The 23,513-nt window shown below is 36.8% G+C and overlaps 1 long non-coding RNA gene across 8 annotated transcripts; it reads left to right on the top strand.

The window, feature by feature from the left end:
• The first annotated feature begins 5,376 nt into the window (after positions 1-5,376).
• On the top strand, positions 5,377-14,228 carry LOC112027666 (uncharacterized). Of its 8 annotated transcripts, none has more exons than XR_010628593.1 (6): positions 5,377-5,654; positions 6,296-6,593; positions 9,362-9,522; positions 9,848-10,421; positions 11,866-12,036; positions 12,768-14,228. It is a non-coding gene; the product is annotated as an uncharacterized LOC112027666 (long non-coding RNA). The 8 variants fall into 8 exon arrangements; XR_010628595.1 differs by having other exon boundaries at positions 13,886-14,216; XR_010628598.1 differs by lacking the exon at positions 12,768-14,228 and having other exon boundaries at positions 9,848-10,145; positions 10,320-10,421; positions 11,866-12,476.
• The last annotated feature ends 9,285 nt before the right edge of the window (positions 14,229-23,513 follow it).

The raw sequence follows: 23,513 nt of genomic DNA, 5'->3' as shown, positions 1-23,513 counted from the left end.
CCATCTACAGTATGCACCGGTATAGCTTCTTCTTTCCCTAATGCTCTCCGTATTCTCCTGCATGCATTTCCTTTAACATATCTCGAACTTCTTCTGGACCTAAACACCATAGTGGGTCCCTATCATATCCCTTAAAAAGAATTCCCTCGTGTAGGAAGTAGCAGGTTACCAGCTTCTTGAGTTTATACCTTTCTCTGTGCTTTTGTGGCAGGATGCCTTCTATCAAGTATTCTATGAACAGGCTTCTCCAATCCTCCGTGGCAGACATAACATAACTCTCTCTCTCTGTCCATGGCTAGATGGCAGGCTTTACACTAGTTTTGGATCAAGTCTGCGTACTTGCCCATGCTTGGCCAATAGAATCCCACTCTCTGCAACCTTCGATATAGGTTGATCTCACTTCAGAACCCACAAGTTTTGCTATGCACTTCCTTCAGCTTTCTTTGGGCCTTTTCGTGCCCCATACACCTTGATAGAATTCCTCTTGGCATTCTGCAGTACAACTTTCCTTTCATCAGGACATAGTCCTTTAATGTCTTCAATTCTACCATGTCTTCTTCTTTTAATAGGACTTCCCTGATGAGAGCCCTCCAATCCTCCTCACATCCTTGCTTATCTTGAAACCTTTCCTCATGTATTTCAATTATGAACTCCCTTCACTTGTTAATCTCAACTCTAGTACTGCTCCCTTTAAAGGCTATTTATGAGCCCAATGTGGCTAATGCATCCACATATCGATTCTCACTCCTCTGAGTGTGCTCTATTTCAATGTGCAAAACTTTTCCTCCATCCTTTGGGCCAATATCCTGTATGGGGCTAGACTTGGTTCTTTTAAAGAAAAACTCCCCTTAGCCTGCCAGACTACCAGATTGGAGTCGAATATCACCGTTAAATGTTTGATCCACATTTTGTGGGCTGTTGCTACCCCATTAAGTAGGCCTCATATTCTGTAGTATTTTTTGAACACGAAAATTCTAACTTGAACGAGAGTGCCACGATCTTTTCACCATTGTGATAGAGGACCACTCCCGCGCCTCCTAAGTTTGCTGTAGAGGAACCATCAAACTTCATGATCCATTGTTCTTCAGCCACTTCTGTCGTGGCTACTTCTCATGGTACTTCATCATCTAGCGGGAATTCCTCTTCTCTTGGGAATTAAGCCAACAGGTTTGCTATGGCCAAGCTTTTTACTGCCTTAGGTGTTCCTGCCTTTAAGTCATATTGTGACAGCTGTTGTAGCAACTGAGATATTCTACCAGATAGAATAGTTTGTTGTAGAAGCACTTTGATCGCATGGGATTTCGTCATTAAATGTATCTCATAAGCCAAGAAGTAATGGCGTAGTCTTTGCGACACATAGATGATTGCCAAGCATACCCTTTCTGCTCTAGGATAACGAATCTCTATGTTTCTCAAGGCACAACTTATGTAGAAGACTGGCTATTCAATGCCGCCTCCATCCTCCTGGGCTATCAAAGCCCTAATGGCAGACGGGCTTGAGGCTTGGTAAAGTAGCAACGGTTTCCTGTGGACTGGGGCTTGCACCGTGGGGAGATTCATCATAATCTACTATAGTTTTTGGAAAGTTGTCTACTGTGTTTCCCCCCACTCAAAGCCTTGTCCTTTCTTTTGTAACTTTGTAAAAGCCAAAGTGATTGACGCTAAGCCAGGGATAAACCTCCTGATGTAAGAGACATTGCCTAGGAAACTTTTCAACTCTTAGACTGTAGCAGGTGGCTTCATAGTTTCTATTGCCATTGCTTTGGTTGAATCTATGTCTATCCCTCTGCTATGGACTAGAAATCCTAGAAATTTCCTAGTAGAAACTCTAAGGCGCAATTTAGTGGGTTCATTCTTAGCATGAAAAGTTTGCACCTTTCGAATACCTTTCTTAACACCTTGACATGATCTTCTCGCCTTTTTGATTTCACCACTATTTCATCCACATAGTCCTCCAGTTCTCGGTGCATTATGTCATGAAATATGGTAGCCATTGTGCGCTGATAAGTTGTACCTAATTTTTTAGCTCGAAGGGCATCACTGCATAGTAAAAATTCCTGATAGGCATTCTAAAAGCAGTCTTTTCCACATCCTTCGATGCCTTCTAAATCTGATTGTATGCACTGAACCCGTTCATAAAGGAAAACATGGCATTTCCTGCCGCAGAATCTATTAGTAGGTCCATGTTGAGCAATGGGAACACGTCTTTAGGGCAAACCCGATTAAGACCTATTCTTCTTCTTTACAGGCACAATGTTGGTCAACCATCGTGGGTTTTGAATTGGTTTGATGAAATTAGCCGCTAATAATTTATGTACCTCCTTTACTATATGTTCCTCTATTTCATTGTGGAACACCTTGGCCGGCTGAGCCACTAGATTGGCCCCAAGATCCACATTGAGCGTGTGTACCACTAACCCTGGGTCTAGCCCAGACATTTCGTTGTAATCCCATGCGAAAACATCTTTGAATTTTTTTAATGGTAGGATTAGTTCTGCCTTTTCTTCTTTTGACAATTATGAGCTTATTGAAATTAGTTTCGGCTTTTGTAGGTCTGTGCCCAAGTCAATCTCTTCCAGCTTTTCTTCTGCCATTACTTACGCGTCTTTTTTTGTTGCAATCTCCTTTCCACTTTCTGCGTCACTTTCTTCTCCTGAACTATATTAGGCCTCTTGCATACTGCAGGTGGGCCCCGCGTACCTTCATAATTTATATACTATCCTATTGTCAAGTGTTTGGACCCTGACACATCATGGCGTACTTCCTAGCTTTGAAGTTGGTGCTTTTTTCCTTTTCCTCTTTCGCATCAGCAATTCTCTCATGTCAGCCTCTGGGTCATCTTGGATGTCCTTCCACTTGGGGACAAAGGTGTCCTATAGCTTGGATACTGAACTCTCTCCAGATGGCACCTATTCATCTTAGAACATGGTCTCAACCAAGTGGGCTTTTGCTTGCTCGAATAGGGATGGGTTTGTTGCTATCCATATCATCCTGCCATTCAATCTTTCCTTTATGCACTGGTGATAGATGGATGGAATTAGGCGATGCTTGTACAACCACGGCCTTCCTAGCAGTATATGATAGGAAACTTCTATCTTTACCACATGAAAACGGGTAAAGGAGGTTATTGGGCCTGCCTTTAGCCATAGTTGTATATGACCTATGGTATACTCGTCTCTTCCTCTGAACCCCGTTACTTCCATCGGGCATACTTGAATCTTACTTTCTGGTGTTCTTGTTGCTTGCAGCATGCTAATTAGGATGAGGTTTACTGAAGCGCCCGTGTCAGCCAGAGCTCTTTTAATGGGAATTTGGTTTGTGGAGGCTGCTAGGTAGAGGGGCCTTCTGTGGTTTGAGTACCCTACCTCAATGTCTCCGCCGCTGAAAGTAATCTCATTGATGTCTTGTCAGAAAGCTCTGTCAGCCCTGGCTTCTGTGGCAACACATTCTATTCCTGCTCTTAAGGTGATGCTTACTAGTGCCTCTGTGGCCATCCTTCGTTTGTTTGTTGTGAGCTCTAGTTGGTTAAACAAGTTCTTGAATCGGGAGCTTTTTTATAAGGTAGTAGTGGCTGCGGTAGGCAAAGCCAGCCTTTCTTCTTCATCCTCACTCGAGTTTGCGTAAATGACAATTGCTGCTACCCCCTTCCTCTTATGATTAAGGAGTGGGTTCCTTTGCACCTCTGGTTGGGATAGCTCAAGGGTTCCTTCTCTAATTCTGCGGTGCACTAATCTGTGGAGCGCGTAACATTCTACGGTGGCGTGCTACACGTAGTTATTCAGATGGCAAAAATGTGGGCCCCTTCGTTCTTCTTCAGTGGATTTTTTGGAGGCTTGGTTGGGTTTGAAAACTCCATCTGCAATCCATTTGTCTAGGAGCACATCCAGCTCCTTTGGTGTGCATGGTATTGGTTGATGGCTCTCGTACTCCCTTCCTTCTGACTTCTTTTTTTTCTCGCTAGTGGACACTGTCTTGGCTTACGGTGTGAATCTGCGTTCCTTGGGCTCGTCAGAACTAGGCTTTACTGATTGGGCCATCTTCCTTGCCTTTTGCAATAGTTGTGTAAACTGGGAAATTTCTAAATTTTCTATGACAGCTCTATACTCCATGATCATATTTCCCATGCACATTTTCACTAGCATCTTCTCCTTACAGTGGTCATAGCAATCGAGAGCTACGTCCCTAAACATTTTGATGTACTCCATCAAGTCTTCGCCACTTTTCTACTTAGTGCCTTGCAAAGTAACGAGCGTTATCATTTCCTCTCCGTGGAAGTACTTGGTGTAGAACATGTCTACCATATCATCCTAAGTTGGGATTGATCCTAGCTTCAAGCTAGTGTACCAAGTATATGCCTGGTCACATAAGGACTTTGAAAACTTTTGGAGGTAGAGGTCCTCGTCTGCTACATAACGACCAAGGGTGTCAATAAACTTACTTACATGCTTGACAACGCTTCCCTTTCTACCATCATATTGTGCGAAGGTTCGTGGCTCATATATCTCGGGATATAGCTTGCTAAGTATCCTCAGTGGATAGAGAGGTCTTCGTGCATAAAATATTTCCTTGGGTGCCTTGGCCCTTTCTTGCTTTAACAGTGCGGCGATGTCAGCCATCATGATGAAACACTACTTTGTGTTCTGTAAGGCACCGCCCACAGGGGTTTCTTCCTTGTCTGCTACGTGCTTAGGGTCATGTTAGCTTCCCTTTTCCTTAGTCTTATTTGCCTTAAGCTAGTGCATTTCCTCCATCAGTTGCTGTTGGGAATGCTATATGAATTGCAATACTTTAATGAAGAAGTTAGCATGGTCAGTGGGATTCCTTTGTTGCTACTGTGGCCTAACCCCCACTCCATTAGCACCCTTTACTTGATTGGGCTGGTGCGGCATGGCTGGCCTTGAATATGCCATGGATGGCATGACATTAATATTTTGCGTCGTTTTGATCTTGGGGATATAACTTGTAAGGGATCCATTTGCTTTCCCTGTCTTTTTGTGTTGTTGGGCTTTGATCTCTCCTACCGTACTGCGGCCTATAGGTCTAAAGTAAGAGAGTTAGGGCTAGCCTAAATGAAACACACTTTAGGCCAGTTTGTGCACAAGTCAAGCCATCCTAGTATAGATGAGTTCTGGTAGAAGCTTTGAGTGTACAATGTATCCACAGTAGGTGTTAGGGACATATCATATACTATATATAAAATAGCAAAAGCTTTTACCAGGTGCTGACACGTAAGGCAAAATGACCCCTTAAAAAGCTGACACGTATACAACTTTAAATTAAAAGAGCCGCACGTTGCATCATTTCAATAATCTTAGAATTTTAACTTTTACTTCTACAGCACCGTTTGAAAGCATCTCACTATAAATAAAAGAATAAATGACTCAAACTAAACGTTAGACAAAAGAAGCATTCGCTATTTCCATTCGTTAAACACAAGCCGGCCAAAAGAAAAACCCTTCCTTGCCGATTTGCGTTGCAGTTTGCCCCATGTTTTGTTTCCTCTCTCTGCAACAGAGTGCAAACTTGCCAACTTAGATTTCTGCCATCAAGTCAGCTTAGAGTCACAAGAGAACGATCGTTACATTGTTTGAAGATTCTTTTAATAATCGTTTGGAATCAGCCGATACAGAAGGAGAAAGGACGATAGAGAGACGGTAAGTCTGAATAAACAGTTCTGTCATCACCATTAGGGCCTCCGCCCATAAGTTCTGTTTTTAATTTTACAAATTGGGGTTTTTTTTGGGAGAATCATTTGGGCGTTATTTATGATTTGGGTATTTTGGTTTGATCGGTTATGATTTAGGTTTTTCGGTTAGGAGTAGTTTTGTTTAATTTATGTAGAGAGACGGGTTAGATTTGGTTTAATCTCTTACCCTATTGTCTTCTTTAGGTTTGCTGTCAATTTAGGGATTTGAAATCAGGGAAACAATCTAGAAGATCAAATTCTAAATGAATTGTTATTAGGAATTTTTAGTTTCTGGGTTTTGTATCAAATTCTAATTGAATTGTTATTAGGAATTTTCAATTTCCTGGGTTTTGTTCCTTTGCTTTCATGAATTTTAGTTTCATATTTTGTTTTGTTTGTTTTTGCCTATTTGGGTTGCATTCGTTTAGGGTATCTGTCTAAAATCAACATGCATGACTTTTATTTATGTTGTTTTTTTTACAGTTGGTATTTATCTCATTCCTTCTTTCTATGTTTTTGTTTATGATGTTCTCTTTGTTCGTTTTTGTCAAGTAATTTGAGTGCTTTTTATTAAAAAATAAAAATAAAAAATAATTTTTTCCCCTGCAGTTGCGATACATAGGCTACAATTTACAGATCGTAGTGATTGTGACATTGCATTAGAACGAGTACCAAATATTTTGAAAGGTAAGTTTTTACCAATGTTAACTTTTAAAAACCCACACCGGCTCAGTATGTAACCAGTCTATCTGCCTTCTTATATACTATTTTTTCTCTTCAATTTTTCCCTTTTTTTGTTATGCTCTTTTTCTTCTGCGGGAAGAAACCCAGTGACGCTTGATGAGAAAGAACAGAGGCCTGCCTTCACTCGCCTGCCACCATTGGTCAGCCAGTGAAACCACTACCAGTAAAACTGATTTCTTTCTTTTTTCCCTTTCAGTTGTACTGCTTTGGATTTTATTTCTTAATCTTCTTCTCCTTTACTATTATAGAGTGAATTGGGGAATTGAGCCTTTAATTAGCGGTAGTTGCATTGATATTTATTTTAGGTTTTTTTTGTTGTATACCCATAACTAGTAAAGTTATTGTTTTTTTTTTTTTTTTTTTTTTTCCTTCTCTTTTTCAAATCTGGGGATTAAATATTTTTTTTTTTTTTTTTTCATTTGCATCCTATTGATCTGATTCTGAACTAGATTTTGTGGAATGTGTATGGTTGTGGTGCAGTGGGTATTCTTTGCTTAAGGATCCCCAGTACAACAAAGGACTTACTAATGCTTTGGTCATTCAGTTGATTCATTGCTGTCAGTCTGTACTTACTGTCATGCTAGCAAAAAAAGGAGTTGCAACCGTTTTTTCCTATTATTGGATTTGAACCAATGACTTACTGCTTACTATTCAAAGGGGGGCAGAGAGCTAAGAAAGAGAAAGTGTTATCACTATTCAAAATGATGCAGCTAGCATGCTAAGATCAGAAGGGAAAATAGCAACTACAAAATACAATTTAGTTTTCAGTTTCTATTTTCCATCCTACTTAATTTGTTGTTTTTGAAGAGTGATCGAAATTGTAGAACTTTGAAATTTGAAAGTGTAATGTTTTTTATACAAAGTTGATTACCACTTAGATTTTAGTTAATATTCCACTCTATCTACATAATTATCAGTGTCAGCTAATTATGGTTAAAGAACATTTTTAAAAACTGTATGTCATTGATCATATGGGATTTTCAACTTAGTGCTATTTTCACCATGTTTTTAACAGCTGAAAGCAATCAGCTGGATAAAGTTTCAAAAGATTAAAATAATAGCCAAATTCCTCTTCTACTTATGAGATTTCAAATGATCCTGCGCATTGCGCGGGTTAAATGCTAGCTATATATAATAGCAGAAGCCTTTAAGAAGGTGCTGCCACGTTAGGAAAAAAGGCCCTTTAGTTAAAGAGTCGCACGTTAGACAAAAAAAGCATCCACCGTTTCCATTCATTAAACACAAGCCGGCCAAAAGAAAAACCCTTCCTTGCCGATTTGCTTTGCAGTTTACCCACTTAGATTTCTGCCATCAAGTCAGTTTAGAGTCACAAGAGAACGATCTTTACATCATTTGAAGATTCTTTTAATAATCGTTTGGAATCAGCCAATACGGAAGGAGAGAGGATGATAGAGAGACGGTAAGTCTGAACAACCAGTTCTATCATCACCGTTAGGGCCTCTGCCCATAAGTTCTGTTTTTAATTTTACAAATTGGGTTTTTTTTTGGGGAGAATCATTTGGGCGTTATTTATGATTTGGGTATTTTGGTTTGATCATTTATGATTTAGGTTTTTCGGTTAGGAGTAGTTATTGTTATTAGGATGTTTAGTTTCTGGGTTTTGTATTAAATTCTAACTGAATTGTTATTAGGAATTTTCAGTTTTCTGGGTTTTGTTCCTTTGCTTTCATGAATTTCAGTTTCATATTTTGTTTTGTTTTGTTTTTGCCTATTTGGGTTGCATTCGTTTTAGGTATTTGTTTAAAATCAACATGCATGACTTTTTATTTATGTTGTTTTTTTAACAATTGGTATTTATTTCATTCTTTCTTTCTATGTTTTTGTTTCTGATGTTCTCTTTGTTCGTTTTTGTCAAGTTATTTGAGTGCTTTTTATTAAAAAATTAAAATAAAATTTAATTTTTCCCCTGTAGTTGCGATACATAGGTTGCAAATTACAGATCATAGTGATTGAGGCATTGCATTAGAACGAGTACCAAATATTTATAAAGGTAAGTTTTTACTAATGTTAACTTTTAAAAACCCATACCGACTCAGTATGTAACCAGTCTATCTGCCTTCTTATATACTGTTTCTTCTCTTCAATTTTTCCCTTTTTTTGTTATGTTCTTTTTCCTCTGCAGGAAGAAACCTAGTGACGCTTGATGAGAAAGAGTAGAGGCCTGCCTTCACTCGCCTGCCACCATTGGTCAGCCAGTGAAACCACTACCGGTAAAACTGATTTCTTTCTTTTTTTCCCTTCCAGTTGTACTGCTTTGGAATTTATTTCTTAATCTTCTTCTCCTTTACTATTATAGAGTGAATTGGAGAATTGAACCTTTAATTAGCAGTAGTTGCATTGATATTTATTTTAGGTTTTTTTGCTGTATACCCATAACCAGTAAAGTTATTGTTTTTTGTTTTTTGTTTTTTTTTTTCCCCTTCTCTTTTTCAAATCTGGGGATTAAATATGATTTAGGTTTAGATTTAGGTTTGAATTTTTTGATTGGATTGCTTTAGATTTAGTTATTTGAGTTAAAAACTTAAAATGCAATTGAAACTCGAAAGGCTTGAGATACAGAGATAGGAGAGACAAAGTTCATAGGGCACCAAGAGATAAATATTTAAGGTTAGCCATAACCATCAGTTTTTCCTCTACCATCTGTTCCCTTGCCAGACTTAGGCCACCAGAATCACAATCACAAAGAGAAAAAGTTTGAGGGAGACTCAAAGTTCTAAGGAAAAAAAAAATCAGTTCTAATTCTTACTTTTCAGATTTGTCTATTCATTTTTTTTTTTTGTTAATGCTATTTTTTAAATAATGTGGTAAGTCCATCCAAACATGATCTCCTCCTTTTCTTTTATCAAATTTCTATTTTTTTTCTTTTCAATTTCCCATAATTTTCATTTACTCCTCATTCTGTCACGAAAGGGGAGAAGAATTTAGAAAGTTCTCTGCAAGCATTGCAAATGATTGATATTCAAGACTCACCAAATTTGGGGAACTGTAGATTTTTTGGTATCTCCTTTCCTGTCAATAAAAAATGGCCCAAGAGAAGATTACCCATTTTTCAATAACACAGAAACAAAGTGGTAAGTTTATCTCCTACTCTTCCTCTTCTCTTATAGATTACACTTTTTCTCTATTTTTGAAACCCAAATTCCAAAGGGTCTTGCTATTTCTTTCCCACATAAACCCACTTCATAGTATAATTCACAATTTTTTTAGAAGATGGATGATCATGAAAGTGAGTAAATAATAGAAATTCAAGAATCAACAGTATTAAAATGGTTTGCAAAATATAAGATACTTCCAGCAAGAACTAATCAATGCAACAACCATAGGAATTTAAAAGGTGTTCTTTATTGGTCATGTCATTGCATGCTTAGTATTTTAAATTTTTTAATCCACTGGTAGCTTCTGATTTGGCATAGGATTCTTCTGCATTCTCAAGGATACTTGGACATAACCTGTATTTGGGTTCTATTCTTCTTAAAGTGATCTAAGCCAGTCTTCAATCAGCCAAAACTTTGAAACAAACACATTCTTAGTTGGTGGCTTCATATTTTGTGGATCTTAAAGATTTGGTCGAGTGGTGGGTTAACTTTTATCTCTCCTAAAGAGCTATATTTTGGGTACAAGAATGCTATTTCCTGGCAACAAAAGAAAAGGTCCAGGTCCTTCCTAACAACATGCTCTTTGGTGGTACTTAATTGTAAGGTTTGTCAGAGTGGTCGAGAATTTTTTTAAAGTTATTTCCATAATCTCACTTTAATAGCAACAACTAGATAAATCTTATTTCTTGCTACCAGAGTGGTTAACAATTGCACATGGCCCAAATGGGTGTTAATTTGAATGTTGTGTGATTAGAGTTCATTAAAATTTATAGTTATGACAACTGGGAAAGTTAAGGAAGTGTTCAATCTGACTCAAGAGCATACTAGAGTGAGATGACAAGATAAAAGGGTGCTGAACAACCTTGAGAAAACATGTAAGAATCTACAACCTATTAATATTTTGTGTAAGATCTACTTTCGACGGGTTTAAAAATTTGCACCTATTACAAAGAATACAATTTTTTTCTGGTGTAAAATCAATATTTTTCATTAATGCTATGTTAGATACCTACTTGACTCTTTTTTTTGTTCTTGATTTAGTTTTGGTTGATTGGATGAGGTTTGATCCTTAAGTAATTTTAGATTTTGTTTGTTCATTTCTCCAGTGCATTTTACTCAATGATTATTTCTGTGTGTGAAAGAATCCTCTTTTGTAAATAGATCAAATGTTTCTATGATGTCATATGGCAATTTGCTATTTTTTTGGAAACTGTTTTGTGGTGGTTGAGTTTTGGAGTTGGTTAGTTAAATCTTATTTGCTAATACAATGTTAGTTGTGCCTTTTCTCTGCATGTAATTTGGTCTTTGCATTATGTGGGAGGCATGTCTTTATATAAAAGAAGCTAGATTACTTATGAAACCAATTCTCAGCATCCTAATTTTTCACAAAGTCTGTAAACGACACATGAAAATTATAAGCACTACAACATTGATATTTTTTTTCCCCTAATGACCAAAAGTGAAGTGCAAATTCAGTGTGCAAAAAAAGGGAAAATCATAACCAGCCTGGGATTCTACTTTCAGAGATTTAAAGTCAATTTGGTGTGATCCTCAATAGTCAAGTACTCTTTGTAAGCCTTTTGTTATTTTGGCTATTGAATTGTTAACATTCTAATGTAGGTTTAGACAAATGGCTATTTACTTAAGTTGGTCTCAAAGCTTAAGCAAACAATGATTTTATCTGCATTTGCATCCTTTAATGATCATTTGAAGTAAAGAACAACATGAATTTCCTAAACAAGTGTAGAAAGATCACATGCTAGATAGAACTAGAGAGAAGGTATACCAGTTGCAAGGTGCTTTAGTCATTTTATATTATTCAATAGATGGGGAAATTCAAACATTGTAACTGTGTACTAGAGATTGAGAAAGAGTGACAAAAGGAAAACTTACAAATTGTGATTTAAGGTTTTAAACTTACCTTATCTAATTTAATATAATTCCACATGTTCTTTAAAAGTATTGAATCAATAAAACTTTCAGAAATTGTTGTTTCCTTTGAGACACGAGTTTAATAATATGAACAATTTTGAAGAAACCTTTTCTCTTTTGCTATGGAATTTTTGTTTTAAATTTTAATACATTATCCTTTCTTATTTATCCATATTTATGAATTTAGTTTCTTGCTCTTTTCATGTTTGGTGTATATTAATTTGTTATAATATTTTGCTATCTTGGAGAGTTAGTCATGTTATTCAAGTGTGTTCCACTAGCGTCACTATGTACTTCCTCATGTTTGTAAGATTTCAACTTTTTCCTTCTTATTATATGTATTTTAAATTTTTATGAATTGACATTTAATGGGATTTTTCTCTTTAGTTAAATGTGGATGATAGAAAAGGTTTAAGCAAACGTGAAGATGGGAGACATACTTAGGTTTATGGTGGCCGATTGTTTCAACAATTGCATGTTGGTGCACATACAAGTATAAAAGAAAATTGACTTATGTGGGTGAGGTGTAACCAATGTATATTGCAAAGGAGATTGCAGGTATTTTAAATTAATTATTGTTACTTTTTTTTTTCCTTTATGATTTATTTGTATAAATATAACCAAGCTAAAATATTACATTCACTTTTTATGTGTATAACTATAACAAAGCTATCTTAGAATTTTTATCATATCATGTTCACTTCTAATTTGTTTTTCTTATTTATTGGATTTTCCTTGGTCAAGATTGAACTTGCATTATGTAAGTTTCTCTAGGTTTAGGAATATTTTTTATATTGGCTGATGATATTTTTAATATGTTTAGTCAATGAAGAAATTACGAGATTAAATGCAATGTTCAAAGGCATGGTTGTTGACAACTTTGGGCCTACAAGATTTAGAGATGAAGCATGAAGTCATTAATTATTATTTTTGGATAAGTGCATTTCTTTATTTCTATTACTTATATGTATTGTTGTATTATGCGTTTTGTATTATTTAAACTATTATTATTTTTGGATAAGTGCATTTCTTTATTTCTATTACTTATATGTATTGTTGTATTATGCGTTTTGTATTATTTAAACTAACAACAAAACATACTTACTGATTTCTTTATAAACTGTATACTATAATGCATTCGTTGAATATTATAAATGTTATTTTGAACTTTGAATATGATGCAAGAAATCTACTTGAGAAAAATAGTTTGTTTCTATTGCTTTAAGTTTTACATTTTGTTTGCGATTTAAGGTTATAGTAACAACAGATGCTTTGTGATTTTTTAACAGTTTCGAAATTGAAGAGAGAAACAAATTAGAGAAAAAGATGTAATTCTGGATCTTAGTCTATCCAAGTTGCATGGGCAAATATATCTGATGTATAGATATAGATTCCTAGCTTATTGTAGAGAAGATTGATACAATTTATATTTACTATGATTGATTAAACCATTTCATTTAATATCTATTGATTGTAATTATTAAGAAACATTGTCCTAGACATTATGTGTGTACTACCCTGATTCTTAAATTATTCTCAACTGAATATCCCTACCAAAAAAGCATGTAGTAGTATTGCTATATATCCAATTAGTACTCAATCATGTTATGATTTCAGAATTATAATTGGATGGGTTGAAGAAAGAATCATCATTCAATTGTGTTTTTTTTTTGGATATTTGTGTGTGTGTGTGTGTATAAAAGTATTATTTGAGTGGTGTTTTTGTAAATAACTTTTAAGTTGATTGTCTTAAAATGATCCCACGCATTGCGTGGGTTAATGCTAGTACTATATATAATAGTAGAAACTGAGAGAAAGTTGATTCTTATAATTAAGGAGGTGCTGCCATGTAAGAAAATTACCCATATAAAAATTAGACACGTATAAATAAAAAAGAGATACATTATGTTGTTTGACCATGCTAAAACACCATTTAAAAGCCTCTTTATAAATAAAAAAAGGAAAATGTTAATAAGTGCCCGTAGGGCACTAGTTAGTAATCTATTTAAAGAAAGTTTTTATGAAAAATGAAAAAAAAAAAGTAATGAATATTTTGACAACTTTTTTCATTTTCTATAAAATTGGTATAATTTTTTTTTAAATGAATTATTAATGAGTGCTCTAAGGTACTCGTTAGCATGACTCATAAAAATATTAACACTATGCACACAGTGAGAGAGAGAGAGAGAGAGAGAGAGAGAGAGAGAGATGTGATGAGGCCCTGGGACACGAGAAAGAAATAGAAAGAGGCAGAACGGTAAAGACTACATCGATTGGTCATAAGAAATCAAAAAGTTTCAAAACAAGATTTTGTAGACGCCGTCTCTCAAATTCCTTTCTTAGTTTCCGCTAAATCTAAGATCAGAATCCAGAGACATTTTTCATTCTATTTTTTTCCCGAAATAAGGAGGAAGGAAGATGAAGTGGCCAGCACAAAAAAAACCTTTCCCAGGAACTCTTGATATCAGACCATTCTTTCTCGGTAATTTTCAACTAATCTCTTACCCTATTGTCTTCAATTATGTTTGCTGTCAATTTAGGGATTTCGTTGAAATCAGGGAAACAACCTAGAAGTTCAAATTCAAACTGAATTGTAATTAGGAGTTTTCTATTTCTGTGTTTTGTATCAAATTCTAACTGAATTGTTATTAGGAATTTTCAGTTTCTAGGTTTTGTTCCTTTGCTTTCATGAATTTCAGTTTCATATTTTGTTTTGTTTTGATTTTTTTTTTTTTTTTTTTTTTTTTTTATTTCTATTACTTATATGTATTGTTGTATTATGCGTTTTGTATTATTTAAACTAACAGCAAACATACTTACTGATTTCTTTATAAACTGTATACTATAATGCATTCGTTGAATATTATAAATGTTATTTTGAACTTTGAATATGATGCAAGAAATCTACTTGAGAAAAATAGTTTGTTTCCATTGCTTTAAGTTTTACATTTTGTTTGTGATTTAAGGTTATAGTAACAACCGATGCTTTGTGATTTTTTAACAGTTTCGAAATTGAAGAGAGAAACAAATTAGAGAAAAAGATGTAATTCTGGATCTAAGTCTATCCAAGTTGCATGGGCAAATATATCTGATGTATAGATATAGATTCCTAGCTTATTGTAGAGAAGATTGATACAATTTATATTTACTATGATTGATTGAACCATTTTCATTTAATATCTATTGATTGTAATTATTAAGAAACATTGTCCAAGACATTATGTGTATACTACCCTGATTCTTAAATTATTCTCAACTGAATATCCTACAAAAAAAGCATGTAGTAGTATTGCTATATATTCACTTAGTACTCAATCATGTTATGATTTCAGAATCATAATTGGATGGGTTGAAGAAAGAATCATCGTTCAATTGTGTTTTTTTTTTTTTTGGATATGTGTGTGTGTGTATGAAAGTATTATTTGTGTGGTGTTTTTGTAAATAACTTTTAAGTTGATTGTCTTAAAATGATCTCGTGCATTGCGCGGGTTAAATGCTAGTTTATGTAATTGAATAATCCTTTGACAAAACGCACTTTACTTGTAATTAGGTAGAACTAGGATGAGTTTAGTGCTTCAAGAAACAAGTGTTCATGTTTAGAATTAAAGTCATGTCAATTTGACCAAGAAACAAGTGAAGAATGTGCTGCTCATTAAAGCTCGATAGAAGTCTCGACAAAATCCTTTCTATTGAGAATTACTGCTGAAGCTTGACAAAAGCTCGACACAAGCTGTACCTATTGAGAATTACGAAATTAGAAATTCTAGATTTGATTACATGCATATCCTTGAGTATTTGTGTAGGGTTTTTTTCTCACAACCCTAAACATATATAAGGATTATTTTAAGAGTTGTGACAAGTGATGCAAGGTGTTGCAAAAGAATAATCCATGCATATTGTGACCAGAGACAGAAATTGCTCTAGTTCATCATATTCTTTGCAGAAGCCACTGCATCTTTACGCCAAGGTTTTTGTGACCAAGGAGTTTCTTGATCTTTATTGTTGGATGAACTGAAGAACTATGTAGCCAACATCTTCCTCAAGTTGGTGTGTTAGTCACGTACTAGGATCTGTGCATCACTGGTTAGTCACGTACTGGGAGTTGTGCATTGAACAGAGAGATTGCCACTAAAATACAAGTCCAATTGGGTATTGGGGTAAGGGTTCTACTGTAGGTTCGTATTAGGTATTGGGATTCATTTTACTTGTAATCGCTTATGATTGATAATAGTGGATTCTAGGGAGTGGTGACCTTAAATTCACCCGATAGAATTTTGGCTCAGTAGTTTTCCCCATTCGTAAACAAATCACTTGTGACAAATTTAATTTTCGCTATATTTAACTTACTTGATGATTTTTTTGTGCTACCACGCTATTGCATGTTAAATTGACTTAATTAATTTGCCAAAGGAATCAATATATTTTTGGCCTATCAGCAAAAACAACTGTTACAGGTGTTATAGCAAGAATACAGTTTGGCAGAACAACTATAATACTAAACAAATGACATTAACACCGAAATAAAGGAAAGTGGCCTAATACAGTCATGGTAGAATGATACAATAGTAAAAATAACACTACAGTAGACAGTTTAATAACTGAACGGTAAATTGATCGTCCAACAAGCATGAAAGAAAAAACTTGTCTGCCAGAAAAGTTGGCTTAGCTTCTTAGTCCAAGAAGGGAACCAATCCCCAATGTGAATAACCTCAAAGAAGGCTTCTACTATAGAAGTTACACACTTTGGAAAAAGGACCTAAATGGTTTAAGCTTCAATTCCCAATCTCCTAAAGAGTGGCTATTCCTATCACTTATGCCACTCCAATTTTTTGTGCATTCTTTTCTTTTACCTATTTTCTTTCTTGTTCTACCTCTTCTTCTTATGTTCCTTCTGTCATCCCCCTTACTGTTCACAGCTACCACTTTTTATACTATTTGCCATGGTGGGATTTGAAATGTTTACCCTTCAACTGCTTTTGGCTCCTTATGGGTGTCCTTCCAAGACTACCCACTAACTTGTCGGCTGCTCAGCCTTTACCACAGCTCTGAATGTGTTGGTTGCACCACTTCCCATTCCCAGACAAATTTGCTTGTCTTGTTTCTTACCTTTCTTTGTTTTTTATTACTCTCATTTGGATAAGGATTAAACTTTTCTATCACCTACCTTTATGGTATGCATCAAGTGGTCCCAGCCCATACTTTACTTCTTTTGGGTGAGATACCATCACAGTAGGACATTTCTACTAAATAAGTTTGAGTGGGAACCCTAGAATAGGCCCCCTCTTTCTCCCCACCGCCAGACTACGCCCTCTGAATACCTAGACCCATGGCCTACCTCCTATGTATTGGTTTGGTACAAGTAGGTGGTGCCTTCTCCCTTTGTGCATGCTCCACTTCATCTAAATTTGTTTCTTTCTAGCCTTCACACCATTTCTACTGCCTTCGTGTTTGTTTGATTCTACTATACGTTCTAGTTGGCGTTTCTCACTTATGGCGTGAAGGATGTGTGGGATTTTGGGCTTATGTTCCCTGCCTTTTATCCTTTCTTTAGATTGGGTGTTGCTTAGGCAAAGGCCCTTATCTTCCTGCTGAGCCCATGCTTTCCTTTTATGTGTTAATGGGTTCTTGGCTATTGATCCTACCATATCACTTCATCATGCTTGCTATAGTTTTACCCTCCCTTCATGTTACCCTGTGAACATGTGGACTGACGTTCCTACTGTGCCGACCCATTTCTTTCTCAATCTTTTGCTTAGGGCTTCCTAGGTCCACTTCTCACATCTTTTCCTCTTTTGGACTTTGTTGGCCAACATTCCTGCCATGCCTGCCTTATTTCATTATTTCGTTCCTCGGGCTTCCTCGGGCTTCCTCGGCCTGTTTACTTTCTCTTTACCTCTTTTACTGCCATGGGCTTTTTGTTAGATCCGTTAGGCTTCCTTGGCCCAATTACCACATCCTTACCTCTTATTACTTTTTGGGCTTATTGGCCTTTAAGCTAACCCAATGAGTTTACTAATTCATTTCTCGGGTTAGCTCGGCCCATTTACTTCCTTATTACCTCTTATTATTCCTATGAACTTACTACTTCATTCCTTGAGTTTTCTTACTCCTTCTTTACCTCTTTTTATTCGTATAGATTCGTTGGCCATCAATCTTGCCATTTCAGTCTGCTGGGCTTGTTTCTCTGTTCCCTTACTATTGTCCCTTTTACACTTTCTTTCTATTGTTACGCTTCTTCTGCTATTGGGCCCTTTGTCGAAAGTGGGCATCAACATGTTTCTATCATATAAACCATTTATTTATTTATTTTTAATAGATTCCACCATATAAAAGAAGATGGTGTAGAAATAATCTATTTTTGTGCAAAAATACTATCAACGATAGGAAGAGGAAAGAGCAAAATTATTGTGGATATACATAATTAAGAATATTAATAAATATAGCCTAAATGAATTTACTATTATTTAATTATTTTGGCTAATTAAAGTGTACAGTTATCTTTTACATTCCTTGAAAGGGTGTAGGCACTTGATTTTGCACCCATGATTTAATCAAGAAAGATAACTGGAATAACCATCCATGTACCCCAAAAATCATGATTGCATTAATTCATTCATTGCATATCATAAAAATGATCTTGAGATTCTAACGGTCATAACGGTGTGTTCGATTTCCAAATTAGAGCATCGGATCGAAAGATATCACATAATCAAATTTGCATGGTCAGCATGCATTGTGTCTAGGTAGAGTTGACCAAGTATGATTTGTTTAAATTAATTCTGAGTGGTTAAACAATTAAAATTAATTATATAATTTTGTGATTGGTTGACAATTAGTGTCTAAAATAGGATTGCTTGCATAGGAATAAAAGGGATAATTGGATAACAATAAAATTGTGGATAATCTGAACTTTATCAAAGTTTATTTTAGGATATTTATCTACAAGATAACTGTTCTTGAAAAGACCTGAATTATCCAAGAAAGAGATAAAATCTTAGAATACGGACTGGAAATATGTTTAAGTGCAAGGCTCAACTCAAGAAAACCTAAAAAATGAGTCCAAAACGCATTTGAACACGAAAGTGCAAACAACACCTAAGAGTACCATTCGGCACTTTTGGAGTGCTGTCGGCACTTTAAAAGTGCCAAATTGCACTCTTTTGTGCTTGGCCCAATTCTCTTCGGGTGCCGATAAACAATATGTATCCACCCTTTTCAACAACTTGTGGTGGTAGTAACCATGGATCACTGGTCTTCATTAGATTTGGGCACCCAGTGGCGAACTCACCAACCCATAGCCTAAAGTCACTAGATCATTTCTTGTTGACTGTAAAGGACAGACCATGCCTTTTGGACCAACGCAAAGTTCATTACATTACAAGTTGGGAAGTGTAACGTCCTAACTATGGGAAACAATGAAACAACAAACCCACCCTACAACATAATAACTTAGAACGTACCCTTAGGTCTGTCCCGGTTAAAATTGCATTTCATGTTATGTGTGTTTGTTTGGTTGATTGATTGATGTGGATGGGGTCTTAACTTTGATTAACCCGACCAAGCATGTCATTAGGGGAGAATTTGGTCAAGATCTGAAGGAAGGCTACAAAGAGAATCTAAGCCCAACACTTAAGCCAGTAGCTCCAATTCGAAGCCCGTCACTCCCATTACAGTACTGAAGCCTGTAAGCATAAAAGAAACTCCACTGCTGCAACATCACAATCCTATATTTGACCTAAAAGACACTTCAAACCCCAACTTAATCACCTAACAGCCACGAATGGGGGGAAAAACTTGAAACCCCAATCAAATTACCAAGTACCAACATATGGGGGGAGACATTTCGAACCCCAATCAAGTAACCTAATACCTACAAATGGGGGGAGACACTTCAAACCCTAATCAAATGGCCTAACATCCACAGTGGGGGGAGACACTTCAACCCTAAGACACCAACCTAAATGACCCAACAAAAATTGTCCACGTCACAAGGGGGAGAGACACTTCAAACCCTTGCATGTAGGCCTGTTCAGCCACCAACCACCACCAATATTACCGCACCTCTCCGACTGACTCAGAGCTCCATCGCAGGTGTCCGATGCGGTGGACGACAGCGTTTTTCGAGAACTGAAGCTAACAGGTGCGGTGAGCGGTGGTGAGTTTTGCCCACCGATGAGAACCGCACCGCACTGCCTATATATATATATATTTATTTATTTATGTTTCAGTGGGATAGAGAGAGCCTTAAAGAAGAAGATGATGGAGGAGACTAAAAGTGAGAGACTGAGAGAGATAGAGAGGCATCGTTGAATCTGAAGGAGGAAGAAGAACACGTTAAATGGTGTTAGGTAATGTGATATAAAACGATGCTATTTTTGTATTTTATTTTTTAAACTTTCTGATTCTAAAACGACGTTGTTTTGGACTTTTAAAAAAAAATCAAAATTATGGAACGACGTCGTTTTATCCTAGGTTAAATTTCTAATTTCTCATTTGTATCACTCTCCCTCTCTTCCGTCTTCTCTCTAGCGCGTCACTCTCCCTTTCGCTCTCGTCACAGCCCCTCTCTCTCTCCCCAGCCTCTGCCACTCGCTGCCACCGTCTACGCTACTCAATGCCACCATTCTCCAAGTGTCTTCCTCTCCTCTTTCTTCTTTGTTGTAGCTATTCTTTAGAAGTTCATAGAGAATGTTTTGATGGTCAATGCTTAGGACTACTATGCTTCTCATTCTTCTACTAGGTATGTGAATTCATTTGATGCTCAGTAGCTAGGTTACTAACTATGCTTTATCTTGCTATACTTTTTAGAATGATTGTGAACTTCTTTGAGATATCTTTTTGTGGGTATTACCGTATTAGAGAAATATAGTGAATATTTTTGTTTGTTTGTTTTTTTAATGAATGTTTGGGTTGTTTGATGATTTTGTATGGATTGTTTGCTGTTGTTTGATTTTTTTTTTTAAAAACCGAACGCACTGCATCGAACTGGCATGGTGCACCGCACCCTGTGTAGACCGGTTCCCACTTCTCCCTATGTAAGGTGTGGTCAAGGATAATGGAAAACCGCCCCTGTAGGGTGCGGTGCAAAAAAGCCATCCAAAACTGGCCGCACCGCACCATGTACAGCCCTACCTGCATGTGGAGACCGAAAACCCCACAGACATGGAGATTGACAAAGAAGCCATATATTATATCGATGAAGTTCTCGTAGTAGTGATGTTGAGGGAAGAAGGAACTTACTAGGAGCCACCTGCCATTTTTGAAACTGCTATTAAGTTGAAGAACTGGGCATGGGAGGGAGCCGCCCACCCTAAGGAGGACTCCGTAAAGAAGATCAAGACCGTTAAGTCAGTCACTCTTGCTAAGAAGATCAAGACCATTGAGCCAATCAACCCTGCCAAAACATTGTTTCTGTCCCTATTGAGTCTATTTTTGCTAGTATTTCTATTTCTATTAAGTCCGTTTGTGATAGTTTTCCAGTTGAGTCTGATGTAGTTGAGTCTATTGAGTCTGTTGAGACTGTTGGGGACTCTTTTCCTTTTAATATGATTTCTGATTCTGCTTATTTGTTGGTTTTGAATGTTTTTATTTCTGAAATTGGTAAAGAAACTCTTAATAATAAGGAACTAAAACATGGACACCTAGAACCCATAATAGAAGAAACCCAATCCATTAACCTAGGAATTGATGATGAACCTAAAATGATACAAGTGGGCAATACCCTAACCATTTCAGAGAAAGATGCATTAGTGGCACTTCTAACAGAATTCAAAGAGGTCTTTGCCTGGTCATACGAAGACATGTCTGAGATTGATACTGATATAGTACATCACTGCATTCCAACATATCTAAACATGAAGCTGGTCAAGCAGAAATTGAGAAGAATGAAGCCAGAATGGACTCTCAAGATTAAGGAAGAAGTTGAGAAATAGTACAATGCAAGATTCCTACGGGTGATCAACTATCCAAAATGGTTAGCTAATGTGGTCTTGGTGCCAAAGAAGGATAGGAAGGTCAGAATGTGTGTAGATTTTTGAGATTTGAATAAGGCCAGTCCAAGAGACGACTTTCCTTTGCCATACATTGACGTCTTAGTAGACAATCCAATACAACAGGTCATGCTTTGCTATCATTTATGGATGGATTTTCAAGGTACAACCAGAGTAAGATGGCTCTAGAAGATATGGAAAAACTTCCTTTATTACACCATGGGAGACATATTGCTACAAGGTCATGCCATTTGGCCTTAAAAATGTTGGTGCTACTTATCAACGTGCAGCCATTATTTTGTTGCATTTCTTAATCCGTAAAGAAGTAGAGGATTATGTCGATGACATGATAGTGAAGTCCAAAGACCATGAAGGACATATGCCAGCTTTACAGAAGTTCTTCGAAAGAATCCAGTTTTACAAGTTACGGTTGAATCCAAAGAAGTGCATTTTTGGTGCAACATCTGAAAAGCTATTAGGGTTTATGGTAACCCAGAAGGGAATAGAAGTTGATCCTGACAAAATCAAGGCAATTGTAGAGATGAAGCCCCCAAGAACTGAAAATGAGATCTAAGGATTTCTGGGAAGGGTACAGTACATCAGCAGGTTTATAGCTCAACTCACCAATACAAGTGAACCAATATTTCGATTGCTTAAGAGGGAAGTTCCTATAGTATGGAATGAGCAATGACAAGAAGCCTTTGAAAATATCATGAACTATCTAATGAAGCCACCAATACTTGTTCCACCAGTACCTGAAAAGCCATTGTTGTTGTATATCACCACTACAGATACAGCAATGGGGGCTTGTAAGGTTGAAATTTATCAACCATCTTGTTGGCTTTATTCCATGCCAATTTTCTTGTAATTTAGCATTTAGTAACCATGTATTTAGGTGGGATTATTGTAAGGGTAGTGTGTGAGAAGAGGTGAAGAAAAGCTGAAGTATGTGCAAGAAAGCAGGGTTTCGCGGCTAGGACTCGCGACTGGCAAGTCGCCAACTGTAGGCACGTGAAATGCACACATGGGAGCTGAAGGGTCGCGCCAGCTGTCGCATTACAGGACAAAAGTCCCAGTCTGGCTAGGCCGTTACGTCACGACTTGAACTCGCGACTTGGACAAGCCGCGAGGTCAAGCCGCCAATCAGCCCTATTTGGCAAAAACTGTCTCTTCGTATTCCAAACACACACCACTATATATAGACCCTTATACCCACTAAATTGAGAGAGCTTCTAGAGAGAATTTTGTGAGAGAAAAACAAGATTGCCTCATCTCCAATCTTTACCTTAGAGACTCTACAAATTCCTCTACTCTCTTCCTTTCCATTGTCACATCCTTGAGAGGTCATTGACCAAATCCTTATCTCACCACACCTACGTCTGTGAGAAGGTTTATTTGGTGCTAAGGGAAGTAGTTTGAAAGGAACCAATATACATTGGTTGATGCTATGGTCTAGTAGCGGAATCCGGGAAGCTAAAGAAGAAATAGGTTCGGCGTAACCTTGTTGGATCAAGAAGCTTGGAGGGCTTAGGTACTTGGGTAGATTAGGCTTAGAAGGTCTTATGCTGTTCATGTATCCCAACTACATTCTTTAATGGATTATTTGACCGCTTGAAGGGCGGCGAAGATGTTTTACACCGAGGACTTCATTTTCCTCTTCGATAACACATCGTGTGTTGTTCGTGTGTTTGCATCTTCCTTTCCTTTATCTTTGCCTTATATTTACTGCTGTGGATGTGTTTATATTTGGCATAGATTAGTTATCAATTCTATGATTGGCTTATGTTCATGTTCTGCACATTAATTGTTTGATTATAAGCTTGAGTTGATATTTTATTATTTGGGGTCTAAACGTTCAAGGGTGTTTTAGACACATATTAAACTTTCAATTGGTATCAGTGCAGGTACACTTGTTGTGGTTTTAATACCTGAGTGTGGTCCTTGACCCCTTTTTGAGATGGATAGGTCTCAATCCTTAAATGTTCCACCATTTTTTGGTGGTAACTGTGGGGGGAAAAAGGCCCAATCTAACATAGTGGGCCTAGA

Source organism: Quercus suber, unplaced genomic scaffold (assembly GCF_002906115.3).
Source record: "Quercus suber isolate HL8 unplaced genomic scaffold, Cork oak 2.0 scaffold_57, whole genome shotgun sequence".
NCBI lineage: Eukaryota > Viridiplantae > Streptophyta > Magnoliopsida > Fagales > Fagaceae > Quercus > Quercus suber.
This window is presented reverse-complemented; position numbering and strand designations above follow the sequence as displayed.